Below are 14,411 nucleotides of genomic sequence, written 5' to 3'. Positions count from 1 at the left end.
GTTGTTGATATTTCTCCTGGAAATCTTGATTCCAACTTGTGCTTAATTCAGCCCAGCATTCCACGTGATGCACTCTGCATACAAGTTAAATATGCCGAGTGACAATATATAGCCTTGATGTACTCCTTTCCCAATTTTGAACCAGTCCGTTGTTCCAAGTCCAGTTCTAACTGTTTCTTCTTGACCTGCATACAAGTTTTTCAGGAGACAGATAAGGTGGTCTGGTACTCCCTTCTCTTTAAGAGTTTTCCCCAGTTTGTTGTGATCCACACAGTCAAAGGCTTTGGCATAGTCAATAAATCAGAAATGGATGTTTTTCTGGAGCTCCCTTGCTTTCTCCACAATCCAACTAATGTTAGTTGTATGATCGGTGGTTCCTCTTCCTTTTCTAAATCCGGCTTGAGCATCTGGAATTTCTTGGTTCACGTACTACTGAAGCTTGGCTTGAAGGATTTTGAGCACTACCGTGCTAGCCTGTGAAATGAGCATGATTGTACCATAATTTGAATATTCTTTGGCATTGCCTTTGGGATTGGAATGAAAACTGACCTTTTCCAGTCCTGTGGCCACTGCTAAGGGTTCCAAATTTGCTGACATATTGAATGCAGCACTCTAATAGCATCATCTTTTAGGATTTGAAATGGCTCAGCTAGAATTCCACCACTTCCACTAGCTTTGTTCATAGTAATGCTTCCTAGGGCCCACTTGACTTCACACCCCAGGATGTCTGACTGTAGGTGAGTGACCACATCATCAAGGTTATCCGGTCATTAAGGCCTTTTTTGTATAGTTCTTTTATGTATTCTTGCCACCTCTTCTTAATCTCTTCTGCTTCTGTTAGGTCCATAGTATTTCTGTCCTTTATTGTGCCCATCCTTGCATGAAATGTTAATTTTTACAAAGCTTTAAAAATGTAAAAACCACCCTTAGCAGGTAGGCTGTATAAAAACAGATCATGGCTTTGACAGAGTCCACGGTCTGTGGTTTGCCGACCTCTAGCATATATTATTCATTTTGTGTGTTAAAAATGTTTGCATGATTTATATGACACCCTAATTCTTTTCTAGCACTCTGCAACAAATGTCACAGACTTAATGGCTTACAAGAATACCCAATTTATTAGTCACATGGTTCTGTAGGTCAAGTTCCAGATAGGTGCACAAATGAACCCTTTGGTAGAAGCAATTGATATCTTCATTAGTGGCTTTCATGCTGGGAGAGATTTTTATCCATGGGACTTGCCAATGGGCAACAGTTTACTGAACCAGACACAAGGATGAATTTAGCCATTGTCAAGAGTGAATGTCAGACAGAGGAAACAAACTTCTGGTTATTAAGGGGGAAAGAGTTGGGGGAGGGATGAATTAAGAGTTTGAGATTAACAGATACACTCTACTAAATGTAAAATAGATAACCAACAAGGACCTACTTTATAGCTCAGAGAACTATACTCAATATCTTATAATAATCTACAAGGGAAAAGACTCTGAATAGTGAATATACATATGTATATATGTGCGTGTGTGTGTGTGTGTGTGTGTGCGTACACACTCAGTTGTGTTGCTGGGTCAAACTCACGCTTGCGTCTCCTGCATTGGCAACTCTTCATGTATAATTATGTAATTTTATTATAAATATACATATTACATATATATATTATAAATGTATCAACCTCTGATATCTGTACACCTGAAACTAACACAACATTGTAAACCAAATAGACTTCAAAAAGAAAGAATAATATGAAGCTGAAAACATAGAAAAATAGATAATGTACTGAAGCCAAAAAAGAATGAATGCATGACCCTGCTGTGAGAAAGCACATGCTCTGTTCACACAGGCACCACTAACCGCCTTGGAACCAGCGTGATGGCGATCCTTGTGCTGGGAGAGTTACCACCAGTGACAAGAAGATGCTTGGGCATTCTTTGAAAATGCCTGAAACAGATGACAAGAGAAACGCGAGAACTGGGATGTTTTCTCTCGGGCTAGGCTGACAGGGTACCTAGAAGGCAGTAAGGAAACACCGAATGAAACTGGATTAAACAGAGGAGCCGTGTTTATCTCACATGGTAGGAAGTTCCAGCAGAGCTCTGGAGCCATGGTGAAGGAGCCGTGTTTATCTCACATGGTAGGAAGTTCCAGTAGAGCTCTGGAGCAGTGGTGAAGGAGCCGTGTTTATCTCACATGGTAGGAAGTTCCAGCCGAGTTCTGGAGCAGTGGTGAACAATCTCCCTGCCAATGCTAGGAGTCATAAGAGATGTGGGTTCCATCCCTGGGTCGGAAAGATCCCCTGGAGAAGAAAGGCAACCCACTGCAGTGTTCTTGCCTGGAGAATCCCGCAGACAGAGGAGCCTGCTGGGCTGCAGACCGTGGAGCTGCAGAGAGGTTGGGCACGACTGGGCACAGCGCAGCGCAGCAGCAGCAGGAAGCCCCCGAAGGCCAAGGGGATTCAGCAGCTGGACCGTGTGGTCAAGGACCCGGGGACTTTCTGCCTCTTCATTCCGCCCTCCGCAGTGCTGGTTTTTCCTCAAGTTTCAGCAAAACGGCTGGAATAGTTCCAGACCTCGTGTTCAGACAGAGACATTTCAGGCATAAGGGGCTGCCTCTCTTTTAGAAGAGAAGAAGCTTCCCCCAGAACACCCCTCCCTCAGTAGGATACTTTTCATATCTCACTGGTCAGAGTTGAGCTGTGTGCCAATTTCTGAACCAAATACTGCCAAAGGGAGTGATAGCACCATTAGACCATAAAGTTTATTTCTAGAACTGGAGTCAGCTTTCCCCGAGACGCTCAGCTGCTTGCAGAAGTGATGGGCATCTGTACAAAGCCAGAGCCTAGTTAGGGAAAAACAGGGGTTGGACAGAACAAAAGCTGGAGGCCGAGAACGGTCCCCTCTGCAACCGGACGTTGCTAATATATGTTCTCTGCTTTCTTAATATAAGTTAAACGTGCCCGTAGCCCACATTACATGTAAGTTCTCCACAATTATGTAGAAGTTGAAGTGCAATCATCTAGGTGATAAAACTTAATATTTTAAAGGTATTTAAGCAGTTTTCATTTCAGTTTTGCAGGTTTCTCGTCATATTTGAGAGTCAATACATCTTTTATCAGAGGTCCTCCCAGAGCAGGCAGACTAGGGACTCTGTGACTGTGGGACCACTTTCTGGCTGGAAGTAGGGTAATGAAGACAGGACTGGAGTCACTGGTCAGAGTGGTCACTGGTCACTCATTCAGAGGTGGTGAAATACATGCTCCTCCATCCATTTTGAGTACAAAGAGAGGGATCATTTTCTTGTCCAGGGACCCAACTCTTTTATTTCACAATTCGTGATAAAGCTCAAGATACAAAATTCTGAAGGTAACACTTCAAGTTTTACGAAAACCAGATTGACAGCTTTTAAAAGTGGGAGGATAAGAACAGGAACCATGGATACCACGGAAGTATTAACAGGCAAGGAGAGCCTGGAACACCAAGCTGGTTGTTCTTGGTGCATTTGTGCTAAGTTGCCTCATTCGTGTCTGAGTCTTTGCGACCCCATGGACTGTAGCCCTCCAGGCGCCTCTGTCCATGGGATTCTCCAGGCAAGGGTACTGGAGTGGTTGCCACGCCCTCCTCCAGGGGATCTTCCCAACCCAAGGATTGAACCTGCATCTCTTAGGTCTCCTGCAAAAGGCAGGTGGGTTCTTTACCACTAGCGACACTTGGGTGGGTAGGTTCTAAGTGGTGATCTTACACCAAGTCCGCTGCACTCATTAATTCCATACCTATTTAGTGAGCAATGCTATGTGGCAACATACCTGAAAGACACGGTGAGGGATTTAAAAAAACATGTAATCAAAATTATTTTTTCTAAGGAGGCTGCCATCTTGAAAAGAAGGCTGGATGTGATTTGGACTATTTAATGTCCAAATTCAATTGCAACTTTCTGATATAGGCTTGTATGTATCAAAGAGTTTTTGTTTTCTGCTCTTAGAACCTCCTACTTTGCACAGTACTTAACATTTTTTTTGCTTTAATATTTTTATTGAAGTATAGTTGATTTACAATGTTGTGTTGATTTCCACTGTACAGCAAAGTGATTCAGTTGTACATATACACATTCTTTTTTAATATTCATTTCCATTACAGTTTATCATATGGATATAGCTCCCTCTGGTCTACAGTAGGACATTTTGGTTTTTCCATCCTGTATATAAAGGCTTACCTCTGCCAGCCACAGCCTCCCACTCCATCCCCCCCCATTCCTCTCCCCTTTGGCAACCCCCAGTCTGTTCCCTGTGTCTATGAGTCTGTTTCTGTTTTGTGGATATGTTCGTTTGTGTCATATTTTAGATTCTACATATAAGCGGTATCATATGATATTTGTTTTTCTCTTTCTAACTTACTTCACACAGAATGACGATCTCTAGGTCCGCCCGTGTTGCTGCAAATGGCATTATTTCATCGAGTAATAGTCCACTGTGTATATGTAACACATTCTCTTTATCCATTCTTCCATGGATAGACGCTTAGGTTGTTCCCCTGTCTTGGCTATTGCACAATAGTTACCTTTCAGCTTCACCTGTATCTCCCTTACTGACATGTAAGCTCTTCGAGGGTAAGGATTATGCTTTCCATATCTTTTAGTGCCTAGAATAGTACCCTGCACAGAGAATGTCGTAAGGCCTATGCTAAGTGCATAGAAAATAATATGGTACGTGGCTCCAAAACTGACCAACTAACCAACCAGGCAACCCCAAAGACCTTAGTATGCTTTACTGGTCCCTCGGGGAAGACTTGTTAGGCAACTGAACTGACATCATAGAGCACTGGCTTTTAAAAACATACATACATGTATAAGTCATATATGTTATATACAGTTGTATCTAACTGTTATCGTTTAAACGTGTTGACTTTTCTCTCCTAGAGCAGAGCTTTGGAGATCCGTAGGGGAAACCTGTCTCATGTAAAGGACGCCGCGTCACCGAGGGAGTTTCAGTGGCTCGCTCTCTCCCACCCCGAGCCAGGCACGCCGCTGCTTCCTCCCGGTCCTCTTTCCTGTGTAAAAACCCTTGCAGCAGCTTGCTCCCCGCTGAGCTAGAATCAATTTAAAGCAGATTTTACATATTTATTTAACAGTGGGCTGTAATGCATTTTGGAGTCCGTATTGATTTCACTTGTCTTTGTGATGACATCCCTGACTGCTGCCTTGGTCCTGTTGCAACTGCACAGTAAAGTAATAGGTCCTCAGATGCTGTCGGCGCCCACTCTTTTTATGTTGCAATTGCTTGATAATAATTCGATTGTATCTCTGCCTGATGTTTTAATACTCCCGTCTTCCAGATTGCTCTTACTGAAGAGGTGTTTACCCCAGTGGGTTGCTACACTCTAATAAAAATAGACAAAGCAGGCAAGCGTGAGGCTGCACACACTTCTTTGTGTGACACCTTTCTGGGCTGACTTTTGCAGACACCCTATGGAAGCTCCAGTTATCTATTGCTATGTAACAAACCACCCCAATTTTCAGTAGCAGAAAGCAACAGCCATTTTACCATGCTTATGGATTTTTATGGGCGTTTCAGGGATTTACAAAGGGCAGAGCAAGGATTGCTTGTCTCTACTCCATGATACTTGGTGCCCCTGTTAGGAAGACTCAGACAGCTGGGGGTGACATTAATACCTGGGCGCTCAAATTATCCGGAGGCTTCTTCCATCACAGGTCCGGCTCATGGGCTATGGCGACCTGAAAACCGAGCTCTCCTCCGTCTCTCCTAACGTGTGTGCTGTGTGGCCTCTGCATGTGGCTGGGGCTTCCTTGCAGAATGGTGGCCTAGAATTCTTGCTCTTCTTACACTTTGGGGCTCCACGAGTAAGTGTTCCAGTGAGCAAAATGGACACTGCATGACTTTCTCTGACTTAGCCGCAAAAGTCACAGAGTATCACTTTTGCTGTATTGTTTTGGTTACAAGTGAGCCTCTCAAGCTAGCCCAGATTCAATGGGAGGGAAGTTAGACACTTATCTCTTGATGAGAGGAGCATCAGAAAATGTGTTGCCATCTTTAAAATCTTTACAATGAATGCTTTATCCTATTGTTGAATCTGGTTTCCATCATTCTCAATTTAAGAAAAATATTTATTGGTTAACAAGCAAGTTCTTTAGCAACTATTAAAACATAGTAAGGCATGATAAGGAGCAAGACAACAGAAAAAAAAACACCTTCTTTTCTTAAAAAGAAGCTTGCAATTTAATCAGAAAGGTGGTATGCAAATATATAAAAACCTGAATAACAAATTTACAAGGAAAGTACCAAGGAGTACAAATCAATATGCTCTAGAACTCTGCAGTAATAGTTGTGGAATTTTTATAAGATGCAAATATTTTAGATCTCACTTAAGTGAATGTATCTAAGATAACTACTTTTCCCTAGTGGCTCAGTTGGTAAAGAATCTGTCTGCAATGTGGGAGACCTGGGTTCGATCCCTGGGTTGGGAAGATCCCCTGGAGAAGGGCATGGCAACCCACTCCAGTATTCTTGCCTGGGGAATTCCATGGACAGAGGAGCCTGGTGGGCTACAGTCCACAGGGTCATGACTGAGCGACTAAACACACGAGCGCAAGAGCAAATATTGCCGAAGAAACCGTTACAAAGCTCAGAGACCCAAAAGGTCTCTGAAAGGAGTCAGAGAATATAGGAGATTCGAGTTGGATGGAACTTCGGAGATTATTTATTCTAAATGTTTTAATAAGTAGCTGAAGAACTGAAAGCCACAAATTTATTATCACAGGCAGTCCTGGAAGGGGGAAAGAATACCGTCTTACTCGGCTGGGAACAAGCATGGGAACCATAACTTGTATGGGTTTCCTGCCTTGTTGCGCTGTCTAGGACATCAGTGGTAAGAACAGAAGCATGGGAAGCATATACCCTTCAGTTAAATCTTAAATTAGGTCAGTCTGATTTTATCAGTCAGCTTCAGTTGTTACACTACGGTAACAAATCGCCCCCAGATTTCAGCGACCTTCCTTCTTGCTTGTGCTGCAGGTCCAGGCTGGGTCAGACTTGGCTCCCCTTGGTGAAGGTCTTTGCTCCAGGGCCGGGCCCACAGAGAAGCCTCTAGTTGAGACATTGCTGGTTGACAGAGGGGTAAAGAGATCGTGGTGAAAAAATACTGGCTCTTAAAGCTTCTACTTGGAAGTCACAGGCTTAGTCTAACATCAGAGGAGCAGAAGGTATGACTTCCCTCCAGGGAAGGGCTTGCCTGCAGGGCGGGGCAGTAAGTATTGTGAAGAAGAGTTCAGTTCATCACAGTGATTCGGGAGCAAGTATTTAGTGAACAGCAGCCCTCCGGTGAGGGCACGTGACTCTTGATCGCCCCAGAGCCAGTCAGCCAAGGGTGGAAACGAGGCTGCAACTCAGATTGCTCAAAACCCAGCCCAGCGTCCTCGTCTCTGAAACGGGTCACTGCCAGCTTTCCTTTTATTTTCCTGCTCAACACTTGTTTCAGAACTGTCAGTCAACGCTGTCAGTCGCTGTGCCACGTAGACGGACTCTTTTCCTAAGGGTGAGGCTGGTCCTGCTACTTCGCTTCCCTCTCCCCTCCTTCCTCCTCCGCCTTTAACTCCTCTTCCTCTCCTTCTCCTCCTTCTTGTGTTTTTCAGCAGCATTTGTTATAAGCAGTCATTGCAGCTTTCATTTTGACTCATTATTTTATACTACACGTCAATAAGTCATGTCTTTAACTTTTTTTTAATTTTTAATTTTATTTAATTTTACTTTTTTGCTCACTTCCTGTGGCATGTGGGATCTTGGTTCTCCAACCAAGAATCAAACCTCTGTCCCCTGCAGTGGAAGCACAGAGTCCTAACCACTGGACCCCCAGGGAAGTCCCTAATTTTTAAATTTTATATTAGACTATAATTGATTTATAATGCTGTGTTAGTTTCAGGTGTAAAGCAAGGTGGTTCAGTTATATACATGTATCTATTCTTTCACAAATTCTTTTTCCATTTATGTTCTTATAGGATGTTGAGCTGAGTTCCCTCTGCTGTACAGCTGCTCCTTGTTGGTTATCAATTTTAAATATAGCAGTGTGTCCATGTCAGTCCCAAACTCCCAGTAAATCAGCCATTACAACCTTATGTGTTTTATTTGTGAAGAGGGGACTTCCACTGTAAACCTTTTCTTTTACTGACAGAATTTGTCCTTGAAAATATGTAAATTGCATTATTAGCTGCATGGCTCCCATAATTTCCTTGTTCGTCTCTAAATTACGTTTTGAGGAGACGTGATAGATGATATGTAACTGTCTGTGTTTCATGGAAGAGTCAGATGCAGAGACTTTGTAAGCTGTTGTGCTCACGTTCTGCTTTGTCAACTAATCCGGGCATCCAGGCTCGAGGGGGAGCGGTGTGGCCAAGATGACAGAATGTGAAGGCCTTGCCTCTCACAGGCACCAAAATTACAACTCTTTACAGAGAAACTATTGGTGAGAAAAACTGAAAGAGTTGCCAGAAAGATCTTCCACACCTAGAGATATAAGGAAGGAATCACACTAGACAGGTGAGCGGCGTGGGGCCAAGACTCACACCTCTGGGCAGGTGACTCTCAAAGGGGAGGATGCTGACGGTTGCAGAGCGTCTCCTCCAGGAGTGAGAGGGCCGAGTCCCACACAGGGCTTTGTAGCCTGGGGGGTCCTTCACTGGGAAGACAAGCCCCCAGAACAGCTGGCTTTGATGGCCAGTGAAGCTTGCATGCAGGAGAGCGGGAGGGCTGTAGGAGACATGCTCCATTCTCAAAGGTCTTCTGTAAAATAAAATCTCACAAACTCTGAGCCCCAGTGCAAGGCATGAATTGAAGGGATCCGTGGGTCAGATCCACCTGCTGATCTTGGAGCGCTTACCAGAGAGGCAGGAGGTGACTGGGTCTCCGCTTGGGGACGCAGATGCTGATGGCAGCCATTCTTGGGAACTCGTCCAACCACAAGGACTCTGATATAGCAAGTGTCATTTTGGAGTTCCCCTCCTAGCCTGTTACCATGAGGGCTTTCCCACCAGAGGCCCAGGAACCAGCCCCAATCCACCAGCAAGCCAACCCCAGCCCTGGACCCACAGTCTCCTGCAGCCAGCTCCTTGGGACCCAGCCCCACCTACAGATGGCCAGGTGGCTTCTGCAAGAGGAAGGCATTACTGCAAACGGGGCCACAGCAAATGGCTCACCACAACAGACCTGCCCAGAGAGTGTGGGGCCACCTGAGAACACAGATTCCTGGGGACGAGAGGAGCGTGCTTTTGGGCCCCATAGGATGTTTCCTAAGTAAGACCACTTCCACAAGAGCAGGAAATGTAACTGAACCACCTAATAAATAGAGACAAAAACAGAACTAGGAAAATTAGGTGACTGAGGGATATCTTCCAAGTGAAGGAACAACTTAAAATCCCTGGAGAAGAAGTAAGTGAAGTGGAGATAAGCAGTCTACCCAAAAAAAGAGTTCAAGGTAACGATCATAAAGATGCTCTGAGTTTGGGAGAAAAAGGGATCATACTACCTAAATCCATCTACAGATTCAATGCAATCCCTATCAAAATACCAATGGTACTTTTACAGAACTAGAAAAAAATAATTCTAAAATTTGTATGGAAACACAAAGACCCCAAATAGCCAGAACAATTTTGAGAAGGAAGAACAAAGCTGGAGGTATCATGTTCCATGATTTCAAACTATACTGCAAAGCTATTATCATCAAAAGAATTTGATGCTGGCACAAAAACAGACACATAGATCAATGGAACAGAGAGCCCAGAAACAAACCCTCAATTATATGGTCGATTAATCTATGATAAAAGAGGCAAGAATATATATCTGTGAGAATGGCTATCATCAAAGAGACAACAAGTAAGTGTTGATGAGAATGTGGAGATAATGCTGGTGGAATTGTAAATTGGTGAAGCTACTGTGGAAAACAATGTGGAGTTTCATCAAAAAAAATAAAAATAGAACCACCATATGACCCATCAATTTCACTTCTGGGTATTATTGGAAGAAAACAAAAGCCCTATTTGAATACGTGTGTGTACTCTGATGTTCGCTGCGTCATATTACAATAGTCAATGGAACAGCCAACATGGAAGCTTTTCATCACGTGGGTGATTAGATACAGGAGGCGTGGTACATATAGACACAGCAGAGGGTTACTAAGGGTTACTACATATAGACACAGCGGAGGGTTACTAAGGGTTACTAAGGGTTACTACATATAGACACAGCGGAGGGTTACTAAGGGTTACTAAGGGTTACTACATATAGACACAGCGGAGGGTTACTAAGGGTTACTAAGGGTTGCTAAGGGATACTACATATAGACACAGTGGAGGGTTACTAAGCCACAGAAAGGAAGGGAATCGTGCCATTTGAGACAACATGGAAGGGCCTAGAGGGTATTATGCTTAGTAAAATGAATCGAACAGAGAAAGCCAAATACGATATGACTTCACTTATATTTGGACTATAAAAAACAAGCAAATGAACAAGCATAACAAAACAGAAGCAGACTAGTAGTTACAGAGAAGAAACAGCTCGCTTAGAAGATCGAGGAATGAGTGAAATAGGTGAGGGTGTTAAGAGCAACACACTTGCAGTTAAAAAGTGAATGGACCACCGGGTGAGATGTACATTGTGGGGAATGAAGACAGTAATATCGTAATAGCTTTGAGTGGTGATAGACGGTAACTAGACTTACTGCGGTGATCACTTGGAATGTTTAGAATTAGCAAATCACCATGTTGTGCACTGGAACTAACACAGTGTGAACAGGTCGATACTTCAGTTACAAAAGACAGGTAAGGAAGTGCGCTCGGCGGCCTCGCGGATCTGCCTCTTGCTTCAACAGTGCTTGGATGGAACAGACCCAGGGATGCCCCTTGCTCCAGCCTCCAACCACCCTCCAACCTTTTGTCTAGTCGCAACCTCCGGAGTCAGCCACTCAGCTGTCCGCGATCACCGGGACCAGCTACCATTTCCTAACTCCTTATTACCGACCAACCATGAGCTCCCAGATTCGTCAGAATTATTCTACCGAGGTGGAGGCCGCTGTCAACCGTCTGGTTAACATGCAACTGCAGGCCTCCTACACCTACCTCTCTCTGGGCTTCCATTTCGACCGCGACGATGTGGCCCTGGAGGGTGTGGGTCACTTTTTTCACGAATTGGCCAAGGAGAAGAGCGAGGGTGCAGAGCGTCTCTTGAAACTGCAAAACCAGAGTGGTGGCCGCGCCCTCTTCCTGGACGTGCAGAAGCCATCTCAAGATGAGTGGGGTAAAACCCAGGACGCTATGGAAGCCGCCCTTCTCGTAGAGAAGAACCTGAATCAAGCCCTGTTGGATCTGCATGGCCTGGCTTCTGCCCACGGAGACCCCCACATCTGTGACTTCCTGGAGAACCACTTCCTAGATGAGGAAGTGAAACTCATCAAGAAGATGGGTGAGCACCTGACCAACTCTGCAGGCTGGCTGGTCCCCAGGCTGGGCTGGGCGAGTATCTCTTCGAAAGGCTCACCCTGAAGCACGATTAGGAGCTTCTGGAGACCAGTGGCCTTTGAAGAACCCACCTAACATCAGGGGTGCCTGAGGCCCCTCTATGCAGCCACTAGGCAGCTTTTAGCACCCTGGAGCCCTCTCTCAAGCCTTGGACCAAATGGAAACAATAAAGCTTTTTGCAGCATTAAAAAAAAAAAAAACGACAGGTAATTGAGAAAAGATAACCTTTGCAATTTACTTAATATCATTGCTTGGCTTTAATCTTAGGATAATAGTCAATTCTGCTAGCTTTTAATGTTAAATATCTTCTTTCTATGTTTGCTGGCCTAAAGAATTTGTTTTACCCTCTCCAAACAAAAACTGAAAGAAAGTGCTTGCTGTCGAAGCTGATCTGCAGAATCAATCGAGTGTTTGCCGGGCTAGAAGAGCCCTGTTGTTTTGACCCTCAGAGCTCTTTTGTTGGAAACCTTTCATGTAGTGTCACCAGCTGCTTCCAGTGAGCGTGTGGAGCCCGCTCCCCCTCCCCCCTGCTTTATGCAGACCGGAGGGGCAGAACTCACCTGCTTTTTCCGAGGGCAGGTGAATTGAGTTCTGGCTTTTAGCTGTAGATAGTTGGGTAAGTTGCGATATAGCTGTTACCCACTAGCCCTGTGGTGACCTTCAAGCAGGAACGTTTATGTATTTTGCTAAGAAAACATAAATCCCATGAACCTTTTAGCATGGCCAAAAGCCAAACTGAGAAAAACCTTTCAAGTCGACATTAAAAAACCATTGCAACACTCTTTTCACATCAGTCAATGAATTATAAAGGGAGGGGTATTAACTTTAACAGCCCAGATTTCCCCTCACGCCCCCCACCCCACCCCGTACGCATTTAAAAGGCAAGTTCATGCTGAGACGCCATGATTTTCACAAGGTGAAAAACAAGGAGCAGAGTATCAGGCTACTTCTTGTTTGAAGAATAGTAACACGGTCCCTATTGACCCATTAGCTCCCTTCTCAGTTCAAATTTCAAAATGTTTTCTCAAACGGTCGTGCATTTGACGTGTGGGAGTAACATCTGAAGGGAGCGCCTGAGCTTTTGGAGCAGAATCTGTCACAGCAGCAGGCTGACGTCCAGGCGCACTCACAGGGGCTTGGAGCTGGCTAATGAACGACGATCCACGCCGCGTCTGCATCCCCAGGGGCCTCAGGAGCCGTTACTGTATCCCTTTCCCTCTGTCTTTGCAGGAAGAAGACCAAAGTGTGCCACAGCTCTGGGAAACCATCCGGAGTATGTATTTATTTAAAGTTTCTAAGAGAAAAATATAAAGGAAATGTTTGAGTACTACACCAAACATTAATCTGATTACAAATTGGTGGGTGCCTTTAGAATATCATTGGCATCTGTTAAAATTAATTTTAGACTTGATCTAAGAGCTTTAGAGTTTTTTAGCTTCTGTTTTATATTATCTAGGAGGAAAGGAACAGAACTGATAGCAGCGTCAATTTTTCCTCTGTGCATATCTGTTCCCCTGGCATGGAGACCATTGTGCATATCTGTTCCCCTGGCACGGAGACCATTGCCCTTCTGTTTCTTGTATTCTTCTCTCAATGTGCATTCAGCGTCTATGTATAAACCTGAGCTTATTCTAAGATGGTGGGGAACAAAGAGACACCTTCTGTACTTCTGGATTTATTTTACGTAGCATCTGTCAAGAAAATGCTGTATCTCCATCTGTATATAAAATATTACATATGGATGTATTATATAAACATTTTTAAAAGACATTTATTGAAAACTGGAGGTTTTGAGTGCCCAAAGTAAAACCTCAAGAACTTGCCCAAATTCTGAGATCATGGGATGGACTAGGAGCTGTTTTTCAAATGTGCTGCTTCTCCAGATGCATTATAGCATATAGGAGTGGGGTTTCCTGGCAGTGAAATGGGACAAAATCCCAAGAAGCAGATTTTAAAGTAAAGGGAAAAGAAAAGAGGTGAGATAGTGTGAGCAGTTAGCTTTAGCTGTGTAACAAACAAAACATTTTCAATGACACTCTTTGGCTGGGGCAGTCCTGCTGAGCTCCGATTGGCTGGCGTGGCCTTGGCCCCAGGCTGCAGGCTCCATTCACGTCTGACCCAGGTGGCTCTGAATCTTCTGGGGCCAGTGGGCTGCCCAGAACTTGTTCATTTCACGGTGACAGTAGAAGCTCAAGGGCATAGCCCAACCGCACCAGTCTCTGTGAAGATCATGCTTGTTAACACTCCATTGGCCAAAGCAAGTCTCATGGTCCCTTGCAAAGTCAAGGGGGTAGGTATATAGTTCTCCCATAAGTGGGGAGAAAGGGGTGGCTATTGATCTAGTCCTCCACAAATGATCTGCATGAAATCCTGAATATATTGTTCTTTTATCTTGTGGTAAGAGGCTGGCTTGATGCCTTAGTTGTTCAGATGAGGCTAGAGAGATAGGGAGGGACTTGTAGGTCATGTAAATAACAAAAACAACAATAATAACAATGATGCATGACATTTATAAAGGCAGGATGCCATAGGCTATGCTAATAATAAGTAATAATAGTAAAAGTAGTGTACATACTTACTATGCCTTAGACAGTGTTCTAAGCATGTTACAAAAATTAACACATTCAATCCTCACAGCAACCCTATGAAGTAGATGCAGTTTTTAGATGAGGAAAATGGCACACGTAGAAATGAGGTGACTTGCCCAGGGTCACTAATTTTAGGAAGTGGTGAGCAGAGATTTAAATCCAAGTGGTCTGTCTTGAAAGTCTGTGTTCACAACCCTCCCCCTCCTCCTGTGATTTTGTGAGCTGTGGGCTGACACAGTCTAATTTACATTTTGAAAGATCATTTTAGATTCTTTTTGGTAGGAAGAAAGCAGAAAAATGTGGAAGCGATGC

General features: G+C 44.1%; 1 long non-coding RNA gene and 1 pseudogene across 2 annotated transcripts in view; one reads left to right on the top strand and one right to left on the bottom strand.

Moving 5' to 3' along the window:
- The window catches only part of LOC145517811 (uncharacterized), a 69,757-nt gene extending 58,377 nt beyond the window's left edge, over positions 1-11,380 (bottom strand). Inside the window, exon 1 of the long non-coding RNA XR_014062352.1 lies at positions 11,113-11,380. This is a non-coding gene — a long non-coding RNA (uncharacterized LOC145517811). The remainder of the gene's footprint in view (positions 1-11,112) is intronic.
- LOC145517810 (ferritin light chain pseudogene) lies at positions 10,330-11,711 on the top strand (annotated as a pseudogene). Its single transcript, XR_014062351.1, has one exon. The product of XR_014062351.1 is annotated as a ferritin light chain pseudogene (transcript).
- The last annotated feature ends 2,700 nt before the right edge of the window (positions 11,712-14,411 follow it).

This window comes from Giraffa tippelskirchi, chromosome 8 (genome assembly GCF_054371585.1).
Source record: "Giraffa tippelskirchi isolate mGirTip1 chromosome 8, T2T-mGirTip1v1.2.pri, whole genome shotgun sequence".
NCBI lineage: Eukaryota > Metazoa > Chordata > Mammalia > Artiodactyla > Giraffidae > Giraffa > Giraffa tippelskirchi.
Note: the sequence above shows the minus strand (reverse complement) of the source record. Positions and strands in the feature narration are given on the sequence as shown.